General features: G+C 49.8%; 1 pseudogene; it reads left to right on the forward strand.

The window, feature by feature from the left end:
* Nucleotides 1-962: 962 nt before the first annotated feature.
* LOC140911916 (uncharacterized) overlaps nucleotides 963-24,867 on the forward strand; it is an 89,713-nt pseudogene continuing 65,808 nt past the window's right edge.

Consider the following 24,867-nt stretch of genomic DNA (forward strand, 5'->3'; position numbering starts at 1 on the left):
TGGAGGGCCGGGGGGTGAGGCTACAAGACATGAAATAAGAGACAGACCCCACCCCCCCGGGCCAGACCCAGGGACTCCAGCGTGGTAGGATCCCGGAGACGCCGGGTGGAGCAAGCCCGGGGCCCAGCCGGGCAGCAGGAGGGAATTGCGGTCGCTGCCTCGCCAGCCCCCCGGGCCTCAGCTGCTGCTGCTGGGGTCCCCCGAGCCCTGGCTGCGGGCGGGGGAGGGACATTCCCCCTGCCCCACCCGAGAGACTCTCCCCGTGCAGGGACCCCGGCCTGGCCCCCCCCCCGACTGGGACCCCGAGCCTCGCCCCCAGCAGTGCCCCCCAGGGAGAGAAGGGGAGACCTGCTGTAGCTATTGGAGAGGAAATGCCCACGGGAATGGCAGGGCAGTGACCAGTTCTTCATGCAGGAGGGAGCGTGGAGAGACTGGAAGGGGCAGCTGGAGCAATCAGTGGGGAGGGAGTTGCGGGCACCCAGCCTTGCCCAGCTCCATTCACTGCAGCCCCCTGGGCAGATTGACTTTCCTGGGAGAGCGGAGGGGCAGGGAGAGGAAAAGCCAGTTCCTGCCTCTGCCTGGTGCCCACACTGCTGGGGGAATGTGTGGCTGGGGGGACAGTGTCAGGGGGGATCCCCCAAAGTGGCTCCTTTGATTCTGCTCTTTTCTGGTGTTCGGCTCAGAAGCGCTGTTCCTGGGAGAGTTTAGTAGCATCTCGTGGGTTTAGTCCCAATGGGAGAGGTTGGGTCTGTGTTGTAATGACGTCACTGAGGCTTCTCCCAGCATGGCAGAATCTCCAGTGTCTGTCTGCAGGGAAAGAGCCTGGGGGGAATCGGGGTGTGAAATGGACTAACACTAATTCAGAAACCTCCCGAATTTCCCTTCTCGCCCTGACAGGCTGCAGAATAATGACCCTGGTTTGCTCCAGACTGTCCCATCTTCCTTGGGGCCAGGGAAGGGAAATGGCTGTGGTGGATCCAGCTCAGGGAGGGGATTTTGGGGGGAGCTGCTGGGGAGGGTTGTTGTAGAGGGGGAGGGGCAGGAAACACTCAGGGTGAGGTGCGGGGACAGGGACTGATAAGCCTGCTGGGACATGCTCAGCCTTGGGTCTGATTTATGAACAGCCCCATTGGGAGTGTGTCAACATTGCCCCATTTCTGAAACTGGAAACAACCCCCTGGACAGGGCTGGGAAACCAGAGCAGAGCGCTGGAGCCTGAGCCCCCTAGGCAGAGGCTGCGATGAAATACAAAGGGAAGGTGCTGGGATTCCTGTCCCTGTTCCCCTGCACTGAGCTTTGCCTCCCACTGTGCCTAGGAGGTGGGTGGTAAATGAGAAGACCCTGCCCTCCTCCGTCTGCTGGGAGGGACACGGCGCTCTCCCCGCTCTGTTCCCTGCAGCCTCCTGGCCACTCTGAGCAGGGTGGGGTGGGATTCTGCTCCTCTGCTCTCCCAGACCTGTCCTAGGTTTGTGCTTCTCCCCCCATGAGTAGTGGGGTTGTGACTGGGGCAGCAGGCACTGAGTGGGGGGCACCTGTTGTTTCAGATGCCAGTGACCTTTGCGGAGGTGGCTGTGTAGTTCACCGCGGGGCGGGGGGCTCTGCTGGACCCCACTCAGAGAGCCCTCTACAGGGACATCATGCAGGAGAACGATGAGCCTGTGACCTCGCTGGGTAAGGATTCCTGTCCCCTCAGGTATGTGAAGCCACGGGGCCTGCATTTCTGAATCTGGTCAGTTACATTGCAGGGGAATGGGTCACATAGCCACTGCGAGAGAGGCGTTCACGTCCAAACCCCCTCCAATGGGATAGAGGAGTTATGAATCTAATGGACATGATAATTCATCCCCGTCCCTCCAGCTTTCATGGGGGCAGAAACAGGGTATTATCCTCTCTGCATTGATTCTCACTCACACACAGGATCTCTGTGCACCTCCCTTCCTGCGACTAGCTCCATGTGTGGGGAGGGCTCTGGGGGGTCAGGCATAGGCAGGGGTTTAACACCAGAGCTGTGTGTGCCTCAGCGAGTCCCCCAGAGCCCACAGACCCTGAACACTCCCAGTAAGGCTGTGAGAACTCCCCCCACAGACAGCGGCCTCTCCCAAGGGGGCTCAGTGACCATGTTCCCATCTGTTCACATCCCACAGTTCCCCAGGAAATCATGGGGTCAGGTTAAACTCAAGATGTGCCCTTTGTGACAAATACTCCACCAATCCTCAGTGCATTCTGATCATGCCTGATATCACCTCCTGAGCAGGACTCCGCATTCCCAAACCTGACCTGATCGCCCGGCTGGAAGCAGGGGAAGAGCCGTGGGTCCCGGATCTCCAGGCCAAAGCAACATCCCAAGAGGCACCTGCACAGGTGAGGAATCAGTGACACTGATGCAGAAACTATCTGGCAAATGAAGGAAATCTGAAAATCCGCAAAATGTGGGGTGAGCTCCCTCAGTTCTGCCTCATCTCACCCGGTCAGGCTCTGGTCAGCAGCAGGTGTCATATCATCATAGCAGATATTGCGCATGGCTTCCCACCCACCCTGTTGGCTGTCAGGAGTTTTCTCCCTGACTTCACTTCCCTGGGAGTGTTTGGATGGGGTGTGGAGACAGAATCCAATTTCTCAGTCTCCCCAACTGTTGCTGTGTTCTGTTTTCCCTCTTTGCTACTCCCCTTTGTGTCTTTTCTGCCAGCCCAGGCACTGACTCCTGCCTGGATTCTCTCTCTCTCCCCCAGCAGGTGATGAGACGATGAGTGAGAACGAGGAGGGGAATCCACAGCAGCAAGGTCTTGGGAAAGTGGAACTACAGGAGACATTTATGAGAAGGGAATTTTTCCCAGTGCTTGGAACAGAGAAAAGCCTGGAGCAATCAGCACAGGTCAGTGAGGAAGCTGGGAAACAGCTCTTGGAAGAAAGTGAATAAATCCATTGAATGTGGAAGAGGAGGCAATGGTCCCCAGGAAACCACAGCCTAGCAGACAAATCACAAAGAAAAGAAACCCTATAAATGCTTGGGCTGTGGGAAAAGCTTCAGTCGGCAGTCTGGCTTTATAAAGCATGGGAGAATCCATACAGGAGAGAGACCGTATGAATGCGTAAACTGTAGGAAAACTTTCAGTCAGCACTCAGGCCTTATTTGCCATAGGAAAATTCACACAGGAGAGAGACCATATAAGTACTTTTATTGTGGGAAAAGTTTCAGTGCACCATCAGCCCTTATTGTACACCAGAGAATCCGATGAAGTGAGCTGTAGCTCACGAAAGCTTATGCTCAAATAAATTGGTTAGTCTCTAAGGTGCCACAAGTCCTCCTTTTCTTTTTGCGAATACGGACTAACACGGCTGTTACTCTGAAACCACACAGGAGAGCAACCCTATAAATGCCTTGAGTGTGGGAAAAGCTTCAGTCAGCACTCAGGCCTTATTTGACACAGGAGAATCCACGTGGGAGAGAGACCCTATAAATGCTTGGATGAAAGGAAAAGCTTCCGTCCCAGCTCATAACTTCATAAACATCTGAGAATCCACACCAGACAGAATCTATGAATGCTCTGACTTTGGAAAAAGTTTCATTTGAAGATCAAACCTTGCTTCACATCAGACAGTCCACATAAGAGAGAACCCATAAATGCTTGGATTGTGGGAAAAGCTTCAATAAATGCAGGAAAAGATTCAGTCCGAGTTCATACATTATTCCCCATCAGGTAATTCAGAGAAGAAGGAGCTTGAATGTGGGGGAAGCTTCATTTGGTGTTCACATGGCATCAAGCATCAGCAGGTCCATAAAGGGAAGAGCCTCTCAGATGTCCTTAGCATAGAAAACGCTTCAGTTGTTCTCTCAGTGCCCTGACTAGGGCTGGCCATAGTAAAAACTCCATTAATTCCCACTAATTCCCACACACAGCAGTGGCATTTGGTTCCCAAGTATCCAGTTGCCCATGTCTAGGAGCAGGTTCCAGCAGCAGCTGACCCAGAACTGATCAGTGACCCTCTGGTTTTTCCTGGTCTAAGCAAAGCCCAGGCAGAGAAGTCCTGGTCAGCCCCTCTTCCCTGCTGCAGCCCTAGTTGCTGAACTGATGGGGGAAGGGAGAGAGAAACTCCCTTTGACACTACACCCCATATTTGTCATAATTATGATGCATTTTGTACAAGATGGGTCGTGTAAGGTGTCATTGGAAAAGTTATATTTTGCTGAATAGGAGTATCCTATTTGTATGCATGTATCAATTTGGTCGCTGAAGTTATGAATATTGACTATGCATCTTTATTTCAAATGTAGTTACACCTGGGTGACACCCACTAGGTAAGATGCTTCCAGTGTAGACAGCTGGTTGCGAAGGCCATCAGGGAAACAACAGGCCTTAGGAGAATCTTGTCCCCCACCTGGTGACCCTGCTTGAGAATGCTCCAGACAGCCTCTGAGTAATGGACTCAGCAAGGTAGGCAAGGGCATGTGACCAGACCACATGACACGAATCTCCATTTGGGTACCTATGTTTTCCCACAAACTGGTCTGAGAACCGAGTTTGAAGGGAAGAGTTTCTGCCATATGGAACAGCTCTATATGCTATATGCTATATCTATATCACTGGTTGTTCTTTACTTTCACGTTGCTGAACACCTGAAAGAAGCTCCAAAAGAAAATGATTTGGAGCAGGAGTGGGGAGCCCAAGCTGCAAAGCAACTGCAGCTTGTGCCTTCAGCACCTGCAAGCCTGCTTGTGTCATCAGTCAGGGTGAGCAATTGCTAAATCATACCCAATCTTCCTAGTCTTTTAGACTTCGTTTGCGGTTTTGTTTATTTACTAGGTAATCTGCTTTGATCTGTTTGATATCACTTCTATTTTTCTGTAGTTAGTAATCTTGTTTCATGTTTTAATCTGAACCAGTGTGCTTTGGAATAAAGTGTCTGGGGAAATGTGCAGCCAGAACCTGGGACAGGAGGATAAAGGGACAGATGGACAAACAAGGACAAAATTTTTCTGACCCTTCCCCCAGTCACCAGGTCAGTCTATGCAGAGTCTGGTGATAATGGTGATGTCATCAGTCCTTGATATGTCTTTCAAGGTGTAACCACAGTGTCTTTGTGGGACACAGCTGAGGGTGCCAAATTCTGGACAAACTGCTGAGAAATAGGGCAGATTAGGATATACCAAACCAGCAACCAAAGGTAACTTCTGCTTCACCCCACTGGCTACGAGAAGTCATAAAAGCCGTTTCCTTAAGGCAGTCCAGTTTTTATATCACCACCAAAACCACTGGGTTCAGAGAGGAGAGGTTCTTTACAACCAGCCTCATCCAAAAACCAAAAAGGTTCTTCTGATCCCAAAGCTCAAATCACACACCCAGGTCACTATCTACCTTAGCTCTCACCCCAAAATCATATGGATGCCGATCCCTTAGCACCTAAAATCTAAGGGTTTGTTCATAAAAATCAGGTGAGCGGTAAAATTGGTTCGTGGAATCAAATACAAGCAGTAACTGTAAAGTTCTTAGCTGAGGCTTGAAGCAGCGATGGCAGTGTCTGCCCGCCTGCTCCCACTGTCCCGGCCCTTTCTGCCTCTGAACCCCCCCGTCTCCGTGCTCTCTCCTTCGGGGCAGGTCTTGGCTCCTGCATCGGCTGCAGCTGCAGCCTCTAGTATTGCCAGTAGAGGCAGCAGGGGGTGCTCAGGCTGCTTGCCGAGGGGCTCCCGCCCGGAAAAACCTCCGCTCCGTTTGGGGTTTGTAGATCCCCCTTTACAATCCACAGGAGTGAAAGTGTTTCCTTTTTCAGGCCTGCTCTAAAATGCTCAGGCTGTCTCTGAGCACCCAGCCACGTTCTGCTGGACACAACTGCCCAGACCCCCGTCTCCCTCCAGGTCTGTTTGCATTCCCTAGACTGGCTTCCCCACTGGGGACCTCCTGTTTCTGATCAGACCCCTTTGGAGGAAGGGATGAGAAACAGACACGCAAACCTCTCCCCTTCCCCCAGTCTCTGCCAGTCCCTGCTCCTTCTCTGGTGGGGAACTAAAGTAAAACCAGCCACTGGGGCTGCAAGCAGCCTCCCGCACCAGCATACAGAGATTGAAAGTTGAGGGGCTGGGTTGGAATGTGCTGGGATCTCAGCCTGGGCCCTAGTGGGACAGGTGACCCCATCACACCCAACCATAGGTGCTGACTTCCCCTCTGGCCGGTGAGTGCTCTGCCCCACCCAATTCCACCCCTTCCCCCAAGGCCCCACCCCTGCCCTGACTCTTCCTGCCCTGGCTCTGCCCCAACCTGCCCCCATAAGTCCCCACCCCCACTCCTCTCCTCCCCCTCCCTCCCAGAGCGAAGCACCGCAAAACAGCTGTTTTATGGTGGGCGGGAAGCACTGGGATGGAGAGGAGCAGGGACGCAGCAGGATTGGGGGAGGGTGTGGGGGGGAACTGGGCTGTCGGTGGGGGTGGAGCACCCCCTACTTTTTCCCCGTGGGTGCTCCAGCCCCAGAGCACCCACGCAATCAATGCCTATGCACACAACCACACCCAGCAAGGCCTGCATTGATTGTGTCCCGTTCTGTCAGTCCCAGCAGAGAGACCAGGGACTCATTGGTTCATGGAGATCAGGCTTCTTCCCACCCCCGGGTGTGAGGGGAGCTCACACTAGGGGCCCTTCACTGTACAGAGTGTGGGATAAACAGAGAGCTCTAGGGGTTCCTGGTTTAGTGCTAGGTCTCTTGGCCAAGAGGGCAGCTGTTCTTAGCCTGGTGGCTGCTGCTTCTGTTTCCCTGCACAGTCTCCTCAGCTCTCATGGGCTCCTGGCTCTTTGCAGATGGCAGCAGGTGTGCGGGGAACTGGCCCTGGGGCTCCTGCGCTGTACAGTGTGGGCTAACCAGAGAACTCCAGTCCCCAAGCTCTCAGGCCACTTGTCCAGTCTGGCTGCAGGAGGAGATCTGGAGACAGACAGAGGGGGTCTGGGCGAGTCTGGGGAGCAGCCCCCTGGGACCAGCCATGGAACCCCAGCTGTGGTGAGAACGGAACGCTTGCAGGGATGTGGCTGGTTACAGGGGCTGCCATACGGCTGGGTGCAATGTTGCAGCTATGTAATGCATTGCACTGGGAAATTTGTACATTCTTGCAGCTGGATGGTGTGAGCTGAAATTATGTTCTTTAAGGTGAAGGCTGGCGCTGCTCCCGTTTTGCTGGAGAATCCATGGCTGGAGCTTTGTAGCCACCAGTCACACGCCTTCGTTCTGTGGCTGTTTCATGTGGCTGGACACTGCAGCCAGGAGTCTATTGTGACAGAGTGGATCTGAGATCAGATTCAACAGTGATTCTGGGGAGTGGCCGCCTGTGACCAGAACAGCAGCTGCAGCTGCGATGGGAAAGGCATGCTGGCTGGAGATGCTGCTGGGGAAGCAGCCGGTTACTTCCTGAGCAATCGGATACAGTATTGTCACAGATCCTGACTCATACAGGGATGAGATCCATTGTCACAAGTGTGTAAGGCAAACTGGTTCCATGGCTGTAAACTTCCTTCTAACCAGTCAGTCTTCCTGCTGCGTGGCCGCCCGAGGCTGTCAGCGCTGGGGTATGGCTTAGGCGGAGGATCTCTCTGCTGCTGGGGTTTTGCTGGTGAACGTATTGCCTGAGCATTGCAGTCATCAGTCAGACACACGGGACAGGCAGTTACTTTTGGCCAACAGAAGTGGCCTCCGGGAGCTGTGAGGAGGAGGCTGGAGAGATGAATCCCTCAGCCCATGTCACTTGCAGCTGACTGTACCAATGGGACCATTCCCAGACTGCTGAGCGGAACAGCGGGATGGGGGAGTGGGGCCACTGTCCAATGACAAGGACAAAACACATGGGCTGGGGTGCAGTGAAACAAGCCAGAAGCATGAGTTCAAATCATCTCTCTACTACTGAGCCTGTCTGTGTCTGCAGGTCCCTCCCAGCCCGTATGGCTGGCCATGACTTAGAATCATAGAATCATAGAATATCAGGGTTGGAAGGGACCCCAGAAGGTCATCTAGTCCAACCCCCTGCTCAAAGCAGGACCAATTCCCAGTTAAATCATCCCAGCCAGGGCTTTATCAAGCCTGACCTTAAAAACCTCTAAGGAAGGAGATTCTACCACCTCCCTAGGTAACGCATTCCAGTGTTTCACCACCCTCCTAGTGAAAAAGTTTTTCCTAATATCCAATCTAAACCTCCCCCACTGCAACTTGAGACCATTACTCCTCGTTCTGTCATCTGCTACCATTGAGAACAGTCTAGAGCCATCCTCTTTGGAAACCCCTTTCAGGTAGTTGAAAGCAGCTATCAAATCCCCCCTCATTCTTCTCTTCTGCAGGCTAAACAATCCCAGCTCCCTCAGCCTCTCCTCATAACTCATGACTTCATCTCCTCAGCCCTAGAAGGCGATCTAGCATTGGACACCTTGGCAGCCCCTTGTGCTAATAAATTAACAGAGAAGTTGCACAAGGTCAAAATGGGTCTAGAACTAGGGCTCTAGTGTGGAAGCCCTTGGTCTTAGCTATTCACCCCACTGGCTTTAGTCTCAAAGTGTCAAATATCTGGTCTTTAGCTCTCCTGTTGCCAACCATTACGGCACACCAGGGGTACCAGAAAAGGCGGTCGGGGGGGCCATGGCCCCATCACTTTTCAGGGTTATGCCCTCCCACTTTTTACTGGCCAACAGGGGGAGGGGCAGAGAGTGAGTGGGGGATGGGACCTTGTACGGGAAGAGGTGGTACATGGGTGGGGCCTTCTGGGGAAAGGGCGGCGCAAGGATGGGAGCTTGGGGGAAAGGGGTGGCCCAGGGACAGCAAGAAAGAACAGTGAAAGGGGTGGGACAATGGTTCAGGGCCCCCCCCACACACACTTTTAGGGAGCTTCCATCGCTCCTGCACCACACCAGAGCCAGCAATAGGAACCCAGAGTCCTGATCCCAAATGTTCTACGGCTGACTAGCAAACACACGTCTAACCCACTGGCGAAGTCGTTGTCACATCCCTGCTGGTGGCTGGTCCACACATAGCACAGTAACGATTCCCAGAGCTGAAGGCGGGGGGGTGGGATCTGAAGAGACATAATTCAAATCCTGCAGCCGAGCCAGGGAGGGGCACTTTGTAGTTCAGGGTGTGTTGTAATTGTTTCTCTTGTGTTGCTGTTGTCTAATGGTTTGTTTAGTTCACACAATCAGGAAAAACCCTTTAAAATGAGCTCATAGTTTCTAAACATTTTAGTGGTAGGTTATGGAGTGATGTGCCACCAAACGCAGCTGCTCCTCATCTCAGCCATTCAGCACATACGTGGCTTGGGAGTGCCACATCCTGGCAGCTTAGAAGATTGGTGGGCACCGTGACCAGCCAGCTCCCTCCAGAGCTCCCTGAACACTTCCTGAGTTACATGGGTACATGCAGTGAACCCACAGACAGGCTGGAAAGGAACATGTCACAGGTTGGCCAATGCACCCAGCCGGGTAGCTAAATGAGCCTCTCTCTTTCACATAAACAACAAGGAGTCCAATGGTACTTACCTACATGCCTCCAGCTTCCATCCAGGACACATCACATGATCCATTGTCTACAGCCAAGCCCTAAGATACAACCGCATTTGCTCCAACCCCTCAGACAGAGACAAACACCTAAAACATCACTATCAAGCATTCTTACAACTACAATACTCACCTGGGGAAGTGAGGAAACAGATTGACAGAGCCAGACGGGTACCCAGAAATCACCCACTACAGGACAGGCCCTAATTAGGAAAAAAACAGAATGCCACTGGCCATCACATACAGCCCCCAGCTAAAACCTCTCCAGCATGTTACCAACGATCTACAACCTATCCTGGAAAAAGATCCCTCACTCTCCCAGACCGTGGGAGACAGGCCAGTCCCCGCTTACAGACAGCCCCGCAATCTGAAGCAAATACTCACCAGCAACTACATACCACACCACAGAAACACGAACCCAGGAATCAATCCCTGTAGCAAACCTCGTTGCATAGTCTGTCCCCAGATCTACTCTAGTGACACCATCGGAGGACCCAACCACATCAGCCACACCACCAGAGGCTCATTCACCTGCATGTCTACTAATGTGATATATGCCATCATGTGTCATGTACATTGGCCAAACCAGACAGTCCCTCTGGAAAAGAATAAATGGACACAAATCGGACATCAGGAACGGTAACATACAAAAGCCAGTAGGAGAACACTTCAATCTTCCTGGACATTCGATAACAGATTTGAAAGTAGCTATATTTGAACAAAAAAATTTCAGAAACAGACTTCAGAGAGAAACAGCAGAACTAAAATTCATTTGCAAATTTAACACCATTAATTTGGGCTTGAATAGGGACTGGGAGTGGCTGGTTCATTACAAAAGCAGCTTTGCCTCTCCTCGAATTGACACCTCCTCATCTGTTGTTGGGAGTGGACCACCCTGATTGAACTGGCCCTGTCAACACTGGTTCTCCACTTGTGAGGTAACTCCCTTCTCTTCATGTGCTAGTATATTTATGTCTGCATCTGTAATTTTCACTCCATGCATCTGAAGAAGTGGGGTTTTTATCCATGAAACCTTATGCCCAAATAAATCGGTTAGTCTTTAAGGTGCCACCAGACTCCTTGTTGTTTTTGTGGATACAGACTAACATGGCTAGCCCCTGATACTCTCTTTCACATGTGAGTTAAGCAGTGCCAGGCAGCTCACTGGAAGTCCATTGGCATATGGAGCAAGCAGCAGTATGAGAAGATGCCTTGGGACCAGCACCCCAGGTAGACAAACACGGGGGGTGGGGGGCAGAGTTCTGGAATGAGTTCTGGAAATATAAGAAGCAAAAAGATGTTTTGTCCCCCATTTCCTGAGGAAACCCCTGGCCGGGCCTGGGGTGTTCAGGAAAATGTGGATCCTGGTCACGACTGCAAAGCAGCAGCTCTGTCAAAGACTGAGACCTGGGGAGAAACGCCAGGGAGCTGGAAGCGAAGGGCAGTGGGGAGTGGCCAGGCACAGGACGGCCTCGGTCTGTGGCATTTGCAGCTACTGATTCCAGGGAGACAATTCCCAGAATGCCCAGAGCAGGGCTGAGCCCTGACTTCATGCTGAACTGGGGGTGCTCAGCAGCTGCCAGGATTGGGCCCTAAGGATTTCCCTGTTTCCCAGCCTGGTTACTATGGGCCGAGGCAAAGGGCTGTGTCCCTTAGATACTCACAGCTCGTTTCAGTGAAGGCGGGGATGGCTGGTCTCTGGGGGTTTAACCATCCCAATGATCATTAAAACTCCAATAGAGTCATTTGTATGTTAAAATGACTGAGAAACCTTCATCAGCCAGTTCCCCAGGGACACCGACAACCTGAGTGTTAACAAACGTCTCTGGCAGGCTGGTACCCCAAGGCACGGGAAGGTCCCATGAGCTGATCTGATGCTCCCTGAAATCAGTGGAAAGGTTCGCAGCCACTTAAACGACCTTTGGATCCACCCCCCCCCCAGTGACTCGGTCAGTCGCCACCAGCGCCATTCGCTGCACCCCAGTAACCGGGTTCTCTGCAGGTGACGTGCAGGGGGGTGGGGAGGTGACCCCCCCCCGCCCGGGGCCAGGACACAGGGCTCCAGCACACTATGGCCTGTCCACCCTCAAGTCAGCCCCTCCCGCTGCCTGTGCATTGGAGAGCTGGCTGCAGCCCCTCTGCACCGCTGGGATTCCCCTTCCGTGGGGCACTGGGGCTGCTTCCCCTCCAGCAGCTAGTCCGAGCTGCCCCCTCACTGCTGTGGCCTCATTGCTATCGGTAGTGTGGGGGCTTCAGCGGTGTCAGCGTGAGGACATGTACCCAGGCCAGGCCCGGGACAGCAACTGTGGGCCCCAGCGCAGAATAGACAATGGGCCCCCTACGAAGCGGGTCCACCTGACCTTTGGGCCGCATTGCGCCCATGCTGTGGCATGTTCCCTCTTTTTTCATCCATGTGTGCAAGACGTGTTCTGTGCACCGAGGCATGTGCAGATGTGCACCCCAGTAAAACCAAAAACCTCGATGTCATATATATGTTCAACAAGTTACCGTAGGGCTAATGACTCCAGCCAGGACAGGTTGGGCATTTTAGCACTCACTACTCAAAGAAGTAAATTTAAGTGTAAGAGAAAAAAATTATGAAATGCGTCGACCACTCAAAACAGTAAAATTGCACCCTTTGAAAGAATAAAATTACAGAGGAGATATGCGCATTGCAGGAAGTACCAAGTAACAACAACAATAATACCAGTGTGTGTTGGGAGGTGAATGTGACACAGAGACAGGACAGTGTGTGTGTGTGAGAGAGAGTGAGTAACAGGACAGTGTGTGGGTGAGAGAGAGAGAGAGCGTGACAGACAGGACAGTGTTTGTGAGCGTGTGACTGACACACAGAGAGAGAGGACAGTGTGTGTGCGTGTGTGACACAGAGACAGGAAAGAGCGTGTGTGTGTGAGAGAGAGACTGTGAGCTGGCTGCTGGGGCAATCTCAGAAACAGTGCACTGTCTCTTTAAGAAAGGCACCCAGTCACACACACCCCATCCAGAGGAGAATGGAGCAGCTCCGCCACCGAGTTCTCCTGCACCAGGCTGTGTCCCCTCGCCCCTGCTCTGCGGAGATGGGTACAGGGGCAGGGGGACACCCTGACATCAGCACCCCCCAGTAGGGTGACCAGACGTCCCGACCTTATAGGGACAGTCCTGATATTTGGGGCTTTTTCTTATACAGGCGCCTATTGCCCCCCACCCTCTGTCCTGATTGTTCACACTTGCTGTCTGATCCCCCCACCCCCTGCTCTGCACACCTAGCAGGAGAGGCCCAGCCAGGAGCAGCAGGACAGAGCAATGTTGCGGGGAGGGGCACCGGCTGCCTCTGCAGCTAGGAGGCATGTGACTCTCTCCTGTGCGGCAGGGTCCCCCCGGCCCTTTGAAATGGCCCAAGCCCCTGGGCAATTGCCCCCTTTGCCCCACCCCCCTGTCGGCGGGCCTGACCTGAGCTGGGACTCACACCTCCCTGGTGCTGTTGAGACCCTCTATTGAACTAGGCCATTCTTAATGCAAGCAGGGTGCGAAGGAGCTCTCCCCTGACACCCCTAGTGTGAGCTGGGAAACAGGACTTCAGGAGCTGACCTTGTTTGCATGGACACACCTACCCTGCCTCGGTGCTCAGCACGATGGGGCTGCTTTGCCCAAATGGTCACTTTTGGCTGGGGTTGGATCACAAGTCACTTTGTTATTGGGGCAGGGCACTAAAGGGTTGTTATCCTGGTTGTATGAATCAAGAGCAGCAGAACCGTGCTTGGCATAGCCTGATTGAGGGACTTGCCCTCAACTGAACTGCACTCCATTTGATGACTTCATAATTTTTCCTGCTATATATAATTCATACTTAGGCTCTTCCCTCCCATTAGCCTTAGACCCTCTCACGACCTCAATCTGGCCCTGCTTGTGAAATGCAGAGAACCGTCTGGAGATGCTCTCAGCCCCTCACCTTTGACTAGTGCTGTCTTGATTCCCATTGCAGCCAGTAGTAGCTGAAATCGTCTAGCATCCTGGTTAGAAGGTTAGATCCAGGTGCAAATGCAGCAGTTCCATTGGGTAGGGAAGCGGCCAGAGCAGAGAGAGTACCCCAGAGCGGGGACACCCTAGTCCCTGTTCTAAGTGACCACAACAAGACTGGAGGTCGAGCCCCACAGACATCCTGGGCCCAGCTTTACCAGGGTTATGAGGACTCTGCCACACACAAGAGTAGAAGGAGAGTTCCTGAGGTCAGGCAGGCCTCTGGGTAAAGGGAGTGGGAGTGAGGACTCCCATCCTATTGCTAGCCCATTCCACCGGGGTCTGTGCCACAATATCAGGACCACTCGCCCTCTTAGCTTTTCTGCAGCTGCTCCCTCCCTCTCCTTTGCTGTCTCTGCTCCCTTTGATTGTTTCGGCACCTGGCCCACAGGGCTTCCTTCCAGCTGGAGACTCTGTTTTCTAGGTCTGCTCCTGTGGATAGGAGCCTCTCTCCTGATTCCTAAGGACTCCACAGGAGAAAGGGGCTTCTCCAGGAAATTGCCACTGCTTCTGGGAATCTATGCTGCTCTAGACACTGCCAGAAATCTTTTGGCTCCTCATGCACAAGGCAACTGGAAAGCTGAGTGCCCATCCAGGGGCTTGAATCCTGGACCCTCAGATTAAGAGCCTGATGCTCTACCAACTTGGGAGCTAGTTGAAAGCATCTACCCTTCTCCCACAAGAGCAAGTAGGCAGGCAGGCAAAAGAGAGGCAAAAAAAAAAAGTCCCACCAACGCTTCGTCTTTTTCTCCTCAGCCACTGCCTATCAGCAGGATTCTTCCTCCTCTGCCACCAAATCTCTGCACCTCTACAGTCCGCTGCACCCCAGTCCCCCGTGCTTCCTCCCCGGAGTGGGAGTTCTGTTGGAGGAGAAGGTTTTTGTATTTGGTTTTGTATTTGTATTATGTGTATGTGTAGAGGCTGGTAGGGGCAGTGTGCCGTGAGAGAAGCTGAGCCCTGATTCGGGGCCGGGGCGTCTCTGACTGGGGTCCTATCAAGGGAGGCAGCCAGTCAGGCAGCGGCACAGAAGCCAGCAAACAGAGCTGTAAACAGGGGAGTTTGAAAGGGGAATTTGTCTTGCAGTGCTCGTTGGGGATTTGGCTTTGCTGTGGGGGTGGGGTTTTGGTGTGGTTTGTGTTTCCCAGATGAACAGGGTTTAGGTGGGAAGGGTATGACAGAAACAGAGGCAGCAGTGGTAATGACCCAAGTAGTGGAAGACACAATGAAGATGACTGGATGTGGAAGCTGTGGTATGTACATGATCCTGGAGGGGGGACCTGGAAAGAGTTTTGTCTGCATGAAATGCCGCCTGATAGAGCTGATGGAGGAAAAGATCCGCGGATTGGAGATGCAGGTGGAAAGTCTTGTTGAATTTAGAAGGGGGTTCGAGCGGATTGTGAAGCAAAGACATGAGGTGGCTAAAGGGAAAAGCTCAGACTTGCAGATGGAAGCAGGATCGAAGAACTCTGAGGGGAGACTGCTGGGTGAAGAAAATGGACAGTGGAAGCATGTGACTAAGAGAACCAGGCAGAGGAAAAGACGGGCGAGTGAAGGAGAAATAGAGCTCAAGAACAGGTTTGCAGAGTTGGAAAATGAAGAAGGGGCTCAGCAGGTAATCGCTGATGGTGGAAGGGCAAAGAAGAAGAGAAGAGCGGCTAGTCCTATAGGAAAAGGGGAAGAGTCAATGGAGACTACACCACATATGAGCCCCAGGAGGATACAGGATGGGTTGAAGAGGATTACAAGGGAGAATAGGAATGGAAAGAACTTGCAGCTAGAGGGAACAGGGGATAGACTGGAGAATCGCACCGTCACCAGGAAAAGGCAGGTCTACATGATCGGGGACTCCTTACTGAGAAGAATGGACAGACCTGTAACCAGAGCTGATCCAGAGAATAGAAGGGTGTGCTGTCTTCCAGGTGCTAAGGTACGGGATGTGGACCTGAGGTTGAAGAGGATCCAAAAGGGAGCGGGAAAGAATCCACTCATCGTCCTTCATGTGGGAACAAATGATACTGGTAGATTCTCACGGGAAAGTATCAAGGGAGACTATGCCAGGCTGGGGAAGACGCTTAAGGAAATCGAGGCTCAGGTGATCTTTAGGGGGATTCTTTCTGTTCCTAGGGAAGGGCAACAAAGGTGTGACAAGATTATGACTATCAACAGGACTGAAGGTAAATAGTCCATTACAATCTACACACCACACAGACTATGCTGACAGCTTGTGCCACACGCTCTCAAAGAAACTGCGGAATCACCTGATCAACATCCTCTACAGCAAACAGGGAAAGATTAAGAATGAGCTCTCAAAACTGGATACTCTCATAAAAAACCAACCTTCCACACAAACTTCCTTGTGGCTGGACTTTACAAAAACTAGACAAGCCAATTACAACACACACTTTGCTTCTCTACAAAAGAAAAAGGACACTAAACTATCTAAACTACTACATGCCACAAGAGGCCACAGCAATGGTTCCCTCAACCCACCCAGCAATATTGTTAACCTATCCAACTATACTCTTAGCCCAGCAGAAGAAACTGTCCTATCCCGGGGCCTCTCCTTCTACCTCTCCACCCCCACGAACAAGATACAGTTCTGTGGTGACCTAGAATCCTATTTTCAATGTCTCTGACACAAGGAATATTTCCAACATACCTCTGAACAACATACTAACCCACAGAGATCTTCCTACCAAGACTACAAAAAGAAGGATTCTGGGTGGACGCCTCCTAAAGGTCAAAACAACAGACTGGACTTCTACACAGAGTGCTTCCGCCAATGTGCATGGGCTGAAATTGTGGAAAAGCAGCATCACTTGCCCCATAACCTCAGCCGTGCAGAACACAATGCCATCCACAGCCTCAGAAACAACTCTGACATCATAATCAAAAAGGCTGACAAAGGAGGTGCTGTCGTCGTCATGAGTCGGTCGGAATATGAACAAGAGGCTGCTCGGCAGCTCTCCAACACCACTTTCTACAAGCCATTACCCTCTGATCCCACTGAGAGTTACCAAAAGAAACTACAGCATTTGCTCAAGAAACTCCCTGAAAAAGCATAAGAACAAATCCGCACAGACACACCCCTGGAACCCCGACCTGGGGTATTCTAGCTGCTACCCAAGATCCATAAACCTGGAAATCCTGGGCCCCCCATCATCTCAGGCATTGGCACGCTGACAGCAGGATTGTCTGGCTATGTAGACTCCCTCCTCAGGCCCTACACTCCCAGCACTCCCAGCTACCTTCGAGACACCACTGACTTCCTGAGGAAACTACAATCCATCGGTGACCTTCCTGAAAACACCATCCTGGCCACTATGGATGTAGAAGACCTCTACACCAACTTTCCACACAAAGATGGACTACAAGCCATCAGGAACAGTATCCCCGATAATGTCACAGCAAACCTGGTGGCTGAACTTTGTGACTTTGTCCTCACCCATAACTATTTCACATTTGGGGACAATGTATACCTTCAGATCAGCGGCACTGCTGTGGGAACCCGCATGGCCCCACAGTATGCCAACATTTTTATGGCTGACTTAGAACAACGCTTCCTCAGCTCTCGTCCCCAATGCCCCTACTCTACTTGCGCTACATTGATGACATCTTCATCATCTGGACCCATGGAAAAGAAGCCCTTGAGGAATTTCACCGTGATTTCAACAATTTCTATCCCACCATCAACCTCAGCCTGGACCAGTCCACACAAGAGATCCACTTCCTGGACACTACAATGCTAATAAAGGATCGTCACATAAACACCACCCTATACCGGAAACCTACTCACCGCTATGCCTACCTACATGCCTCCAGCTTTCATCCAGATCACACCACACGATCCATTGTCTACAGCCAAGCTCTAAGATACAACCGCATTTGCTCCAACCCCTCAGACAGAGACAAACACCTACAGGGTCTCTATCAAGCGTTCTTAAAACTACAATACCCACCTGCTGAAGGGAAGAAACAGATTGACAGAGCCGGAAGAGTACCCAGAAGTCACCTGCTCCAGGACAGGCCCAACAAAGAAAATAACAGAACTCCACCAGCCGTCACCTTCAGCCCCCAACTAAAACCTCTCCAGCGCATCATCAAGGATCTACAACCAATCCTGAAGGACACCCATCACTCTCACAAATCTTGGGAGACAGGCCAGTCCTTGCCTACAGACAGCCCCCCAACCTGAAGCAAATACTCACCAGCAACCACACACAACACAATAAAAACACTAGCGCAGGAACCTATCCTTGCAACAAAGCCTGTTGCCAACTGTGCCCACAAATCTATTCAGGGGACACCATCATAGGACCTAATCACATCAGCCACACTATCAGAGGCTCCTTCACTTGCATATCTACCAATGTGATATATGCCATCATGTGCCAGCAATGCCCCTCTGCCATGTACACTGGCAAAACTGGACAGTCTCGACGTAAAAGAATAAATGGACACAAATCAGATGTCAAGAATTATAACATTCAAAAACCAGTCGGAGAACACTTCAATCTCTCTGGTCACTCGATTACAGACCTAAAAGTGGCAATTCTTCAACAAAAAAACTTCAAAAACAGACTCCAAGGAGAGACTGCTGAATTGGAATTAATTTGCAAACTGGATACAATTAACTTAGGCTTGAATAGAGACTGGGAATGGATGGGTCATTACACAAAGTATAACTATTTCCCCATTTTTATTCCTCTCTTCCTCCCCTGCTGTTCCTCAGACGTTCTTGTCAACTGCTGGAAATGGCCCACCTTGATTATCACTACAAAAGGTTCCCCCCCGGCTCTCCTGCTGGTAATAGCTCACCTTACCTGATCACTCTCATTACAGTGTGTATGGTAACATTCTGTGTGTATATAAATCCCCCCACTGTATTTTCCACTGAATGCATCCGATGAAGTGAGCTGTAGCTCACGAAAGCTTATGCTCAAATAAATTAGTTAGTCTCTAAGGTGCCACAAGTACTCCTTTTCTTTTTGCGAATACAGACTAACACGGCTGCTACTCTGAAAATTATTGAGGTCAGAACACGTAGGGATAAAGTGAGACAGGCTAAAAGTCAAGTAGAGTTGGACCTTGCAAAGGGAATTAAAACCAATAGTAAAAGGTTCTATAGCCATATAAATAAGAAAGAAAGAAAGAAAGAAAGAAAGAAAGAAAGAAAGAAAGAAAGAAAGAAAGAAAGAAAGAAGAAGTGGGACCGCTAAACACTGAGGATGGAGTGGAGGTTAAGGATAATCTAGGCATGGCCCAATATCTAAACAAATACTTTGCCTCAGTCTTTAATGAGGCTAATGAGGATGTTAGGGATAATGGTAGCATGACAAATGGGAATGAGGATATGGAGGTAGATATTACCATATCTGAGGTAGAAGCAAAACTCGAACAGCTTAATGAGACTAAATTGGGGGGCCCAGATAATCTTCATCCAAGAATATTAAAGGAATTGGCACATGAAATTGCAAGCCCATTAACAAGAATTTTTAATGAATCTGTAAACTCAGGGGTTGTACCATATGACTGGAGAATTGCTAACATAGTTCCTAATTTTAAGAAAGGGAAAAAAAGTGATCCGGGTAACTACAGGCCTGTTAAAAAGAAAAGGAGGACGTGTGGCACTTTAGAGACTAACCAATTTATTTGAGCATGAGCTTTCGTGAGCTACAGCTCACTTCATCGGATGCATACTGTGGAAAGTATCGAAGATCTTTTTATACATACAAAGCATGAAAAAATGGGTGTTTACTACTACAAAAGGTTTTCCCTCCCTCCACCCCACTCTCCTGCTGGTAATAGCTTATCTAAAGTGATCACTCTCCTTACAATGTGTATGATAATCAAAGTGGGCCATTTCCAGAACAAATCCAGGGTTTAACAAGAACGTCTGGGAGGGGAAGGGGTAGGAAAAAACAAAGGGAAATAGGTTACCTTGCATAATGGTATGCATAATGCATACCTTAGCCACTCCCAGTCTCTATTCAAGCCTAAGTTAATTGTATCCAATTTGCAAATGAATTCCAATTCAGCAGTTTCTCGCTGGAGTCTGGATTTGAAGTTTTTTTTGTTTTAAGATAGCGACCTTCATGTCTGTGATTGCGTGACCAGAGAGATTGAAGTGTTCTCCGACTGGTTTATGAATGTTATAATTCTTGACATCTGATTTGTGTCCATTTATTCTTTTACGTAGAGACTGTCCAGTTTGACCAATGTACATGGCAGAGGGGCATTGCTGGCACATGATGGCATAGATCACATTGGTGGATGTGCAGGTGAACGAGCCTCTGATAGTGTGGCTGATGTTATTAGGCCCTGTGATGGTGTCCCCTGAATAGATATGTGGACACAGTTAGCAACGGGCTTTGTTGCAAGGATAGGTTCCTGGGTTAGTGGTTCTGTTGTGTGGTATGTGGTTGCTGGTGAGTATTTGCTTCAGGTTCGGGGGCTGTCTGTAGGCAAGGACTGGCCTGTCTCCCAAGATTTGTGAGAGTGTTGGGTCATCCTTCAGGATAGGTTGTAGATCCTTAATAATGCGTTGGATGGGTTTTAGTTGGGGGCTGAAGGTGACGGCTAGTGGAGTTCTGTTATTTTCTTTGTTAGGCCTGTCCTGTAGAAGGTGACTTCTGGGAACTCTTCTGGCTCTATCAATCTGTTTCTTTACTTCCACAGGTGGGTATTGTAGTTGTAAGAATGCTTGATAGAGATCTTGTAGGTGTTTGTCTTTGTCTGAGGGGTTGGAGCAAATGTGGTTGTATCGCAGAGCTTGGCTGTAGACAATGGATCGTGTGGTGTGGTCAGGGTGAAAGCTGGAGGCATGTAGGTAGGAATAGCGGTCAGTAGGTTTCCGGTATAGGGTAGTGTTTTTGTGACCATCGTTTATTAGCACTGTAGTGTCCAGGAAGTGGATCTCTTGTGTGGACTGGACTAGGCTGAGGTTGATGGTGGGATGGAAATTGTTGAAATCATGGTGGAATTCCTCAAGGGCTTCTTTTCCATGGGTCCAGATGATGAAGATGTCATCAATATAGCACAAGTAGAGTAGGGGCGTTAGGGGACGAGAGCTGAGGAAGCGTTGTTCTAAGTCAGCCATACAAATGTTGGCATATGTGGGCCATGCGGGTACCCATAGCAGTGCCACTGATCTGAAGGTATACATTGTCCCCAAATGTAAAATAGTTATGGGTAAGGACAAAGTCACAAAGTTCAGACACCAGGTTAGCCGTGACATTATTGGGGATGCTGTTCTTGACGGCTTGTAGTCCATATTTGTCTGGAATGTTGGTGTAGAGGGCTTCTACATCCATAGTGGCCAGGATGGTGTTATCAGGAAGATCACCGATGGATTGTAGTTTCCTCAGGAAGTCAGTGGTGTCTCGAAGGTAGCTGGGAGTGCTGGTAGCGTAGGGCCTGAGGAGGGAATCTACATAGCCAGACAATCCTGCTGTCAGGGTGCCAATGCCTGAGATGATGGGGGGCCCAGGATTTCCAGGTTTATAGATCTTGGGTAGTAGATAGAATATCCCAGGTTGGGGTTCCAGGGGTGTGTCTGTGCGGATTTGATCTTATGCTTTTTCAGGGAGTTTCTTGAGCAAATGCTGTAGTTTCTTTTGGTAACCCTCAGTGGGATCAGAGGGTAATGGCTTGTAGAAAGTGGTGTTGGAGAGCAGCCGATCAGCCTCTTGTTCATATTCCGACCTATTCATGATGACAACAGCACCTCCTTTGTCAGCCTTTTTGATTATGATGTCAGAGTTGTTTCTGAGGCTGTGGATGGCATTGTGTTCTGCACGGCTGAGGTTATGGGGCAAGTGATGCTGCTTTTCCACAATTTCAGCCCATGCACATTGGCGGAAGCACTCTGTGTAGAAGTCCAGTCTGCTGTCTCAACCTTCAGGAGGAGTTAGTTTGACATCTGTAGTATGCAAGCTCTTGGAAAAAAATTTGAAGAGAAAGTAGTTAAGGATATTGACGTCAATGGTAAATGGGACAAAATAGAACATGGTTTTACAAAAGGTAGATCATGCCAAACCAACCTGATCTCCTTCTTTGAGAAATAAACAGATTTTTTAGACAAAGGAAACTCAGTGGATCTAATTTACCTAGATTTCAGTAAGGCGTTTGATACGGTGCCACATGCGGAATTATTAGTTAAGTTGGAAAAGATGGGGATCAATATGAAAATTGAAAGGTGGATAAGGAATTGGTTAAAAGGGAGACTACAGAGGTGAAAGGTGAACTGTCAGGCTGGAAGGAGGTTACCAGTGGAGTTCCTCAGGAATCGGTTTTGGGACCAGTCTCATTTAATCTTTTTATTACTGACCTCGGCACAAAAAGTGGGAGTGTGCTAATAAAGTTTGTGGATGATACAAAGCTGGGAGGTATTGCCAATTTAGAGAAGGACTGGGATATCCTACAGGAGGATCTGGATGACCTTGTAAACTGGAGTAATAGTAATAGGAAGAAATTTAATAGTGAGAAATGTAAGGTCATGCATTTAGGGATTAATAACAAGAATTTTAGTTATAAACTGGGGACGCATCAATTAGAAGTAATGGAGGAGAAGAAGGACCTTGGAGTATTGGTTGATCACAGGAGGACTATGAGCCACCAATGTGATATGGCTGTGAAAAAAGCAAATGCGGTCTTGGGATGCAACAGGAGAGGTATTTCCAGTAGGGATAAGGAGGTTTTAGTACCATTATACAAGGCACAGGTGAGACCTCCCCTGGAATACTGTGTGCAGTTCTGGTCTCCCATGTTTAAGAAGGATGATAATTCAAACTGGAACAGGTACAGAGAAGGGCTACTAGGATGATCCGAGGAATGGAAAACCTGTCTTATGAAAGGAGACTCAAGGAGCTTGGCTTGTTTAGCCTAACCAAAAGAAGGCTGAGGGGAGATATGATTGCTCTCTATAGATATATCAGAGGGATAAATATCAAGGAGGGAGAGGAATTATTTACGCTCAGTACCAATGTGGACACAAGAACAAATGGATATAAACTGGCCATCAGGAAGTTTAGACTTGAAATTAGACAAAGGTTTCTAACCATCACAGGAGTGAAGTTCTGGAATAGCCTTCCAAGGGAAGCAGTTGGGGCAAAAGACCTATCTGGCTTCAAGATTAAACTCGATAAGTTTATGGAGGAGAAAGTTTGATGGGATAACATGATTTTGGCAATTAATTGATCTTTAACTATTCATGGTAAATAGGCCCAATGGCCTGTGATGGGATGTTAGATGGGGTGGGATCTGTGTTGCTACAGAGAATTCTTTTATGGGTATCTGGCTGGTGAATCTTGCCAACAAGCTCAGGGTTCACCTGATCGCCATATTTGGGGTCGGAAAGGAATTTTCCTCCAGGGGAGATTGGAAGAGGCCCTGGGGGTTTTTCGCCTTCCTCTGCAGCATGGGGCACGGATCACTTGCTGGAGGATTCTCTGCACCTTGAAGTCTTTAAACCATGATTTGAGGACTTCAGTAGTTCAGACATAGGTGAGAGGTTTATTGCAAGAGTGGGTGGCTGAGATTCAGTGGCCTGCATTGTGCAGGAGGTCAGACTAGATGATCATTATGGTCCCTTCTGACCTTAATATCTATGAATCTATTAAAAAGACTCATGCTTGCACAACTGGAGACAGGGGAGCTGGGCATATTGAGCTCAGGGCTTTGTCGCAGGCTACTATAAGTCCAAGAAATCCATGGAGATTTGAACTCAGACTGCAGGGTTCAGAGTCCTGACTGTTTGACCAGGGACCAGATTGCATTGTGCTGTTTGGGCACCTATGAGCTGCACCTGGCAGGCTAGCACTCTGCACTCACAGGTGCTCTCCAGTTGCTTCCCCTCTCCAAACCGTCTCTCCTCTGCTGTCTCTAGTGTGCGCTCTCTCCCCGCTAGGCTTTCTGAGCCCCCGTTGCCCTAGAATGTGACTTTCCTGCCTGTTGTTGCCTGATCTTTGGATTGTGTATTAATTATATAGATTACTTAAGAATCCCCAGTTATCACTTCAAGGATTGACAGGTTCTTCTCCCAAAATCAGACCCTGTATTATTTAACTTATTCTGTAGTTGGGAACCCTGATGTGCACAGTTACAACACTCACACTATAGGAACTCTTTTATATTTAATATAGTTTATTAATACGTTTAGCACAGTCACAAACACCCCAACTTAACAAGATAGATAGAGAATGTACATCTGCACTTCCATATGCTCACACCATCCCTTGTAGAACAATCTGAAGTGTTAACCATCATCTTCCTCATCACCATCACCTTCCCCATAATCACCAGTGGCATCATTCTGGCACCTCCCAAGGACTACATCTCCTTCTCCCGCTGCCCCTAGGCTGGGATGCCACTTTTATAATACGTTATGCTGACGCCGTTATGTTTGATGCATATTCGGTAGGGGATTTTTCCCCTTTTCCTTATTTGCATTTCCTCACTTCACTAATGTTGGAGTGTCTTTTCCCTGTAGGTTAGTATATTATTGATCTCAACTTATTATCATAGACGTCAATTGGTCACCCTGGCCGTTTTGTGGTTAGGTGTCACATTTGTTATTTCTGTCCTAACCGGTTATTGCGGGTTTTTCCACGTTGTGGTGTACCTGTTAAGTTTAAAAGGGTATGAACTTAGGAAAGCCCCTCGGCCAGCCTGCTTTAACACATCATATGTGGACCTTATGCTTTAGCTCATCACCATCTATCTGGGTGAAAGGTCCCAGACATATGTATGCAGACTTTGCCTTAGCTCAACAGACAGGATGTGGCCTGTAAGTCCCTTGTGGCGTTACAATCAAACTACTTTAATATAAACCTCTTATAACCTATTATAATAAAACAAATAACCAGACCATAAGGCAATAAGAAATCCATAAGAAAAGATATGTAGGCAAGGAAGCAGGTTAGCCCTATAGGCTACAGCCTAGACTCTGAGTCGCATCAGGTGGGGCCACTGGCTACCAGACTTCCATCCAAGTACGCGGGGCCCAGGGCAGGGAGTGTTACTGATTTAGGAACCTCCCTGTGCCAAGAGGGGACCTGGTGACTGGAGCTGCTGTGGTTGTGTGAGAGACCAAAGGGCACCTCCATTCTGGGATGGAGGGGTCTGGCCTGCAGGCACAATTGCCTTTGCGTTGGGCAGTTTTCTGGCAACCCTGCACAGAAGGGGCTGCAGCTGGCAGCAGCTTATACCCCTTCCCCTCTGCTGCGCTAGGCACAGTTTGGATAAATGCAATGTCCATGTTTCATAGAGGCTCTTGGTGCCTTGATCGGAAGAGCAGCGCAGCTGGGAAGCACTGAACTGGCTCTGTGTTTTCTGATTG

This window comes from Lepidochelys kempii, chromosome 5 (assembly GCF_965140265.1).
Source record: "Lepidochelys kempii isolate rLepKem1 chromosome 5, rLepKem1.hap2, whole genome shotgun sequence".
In the NCBI taxonomy this organism is placed as follows: Eukaryota; Metazoa; Chordata; order Testudines; family Cheloniidae; genus Lepidochelys; species Lepidochelys kempii.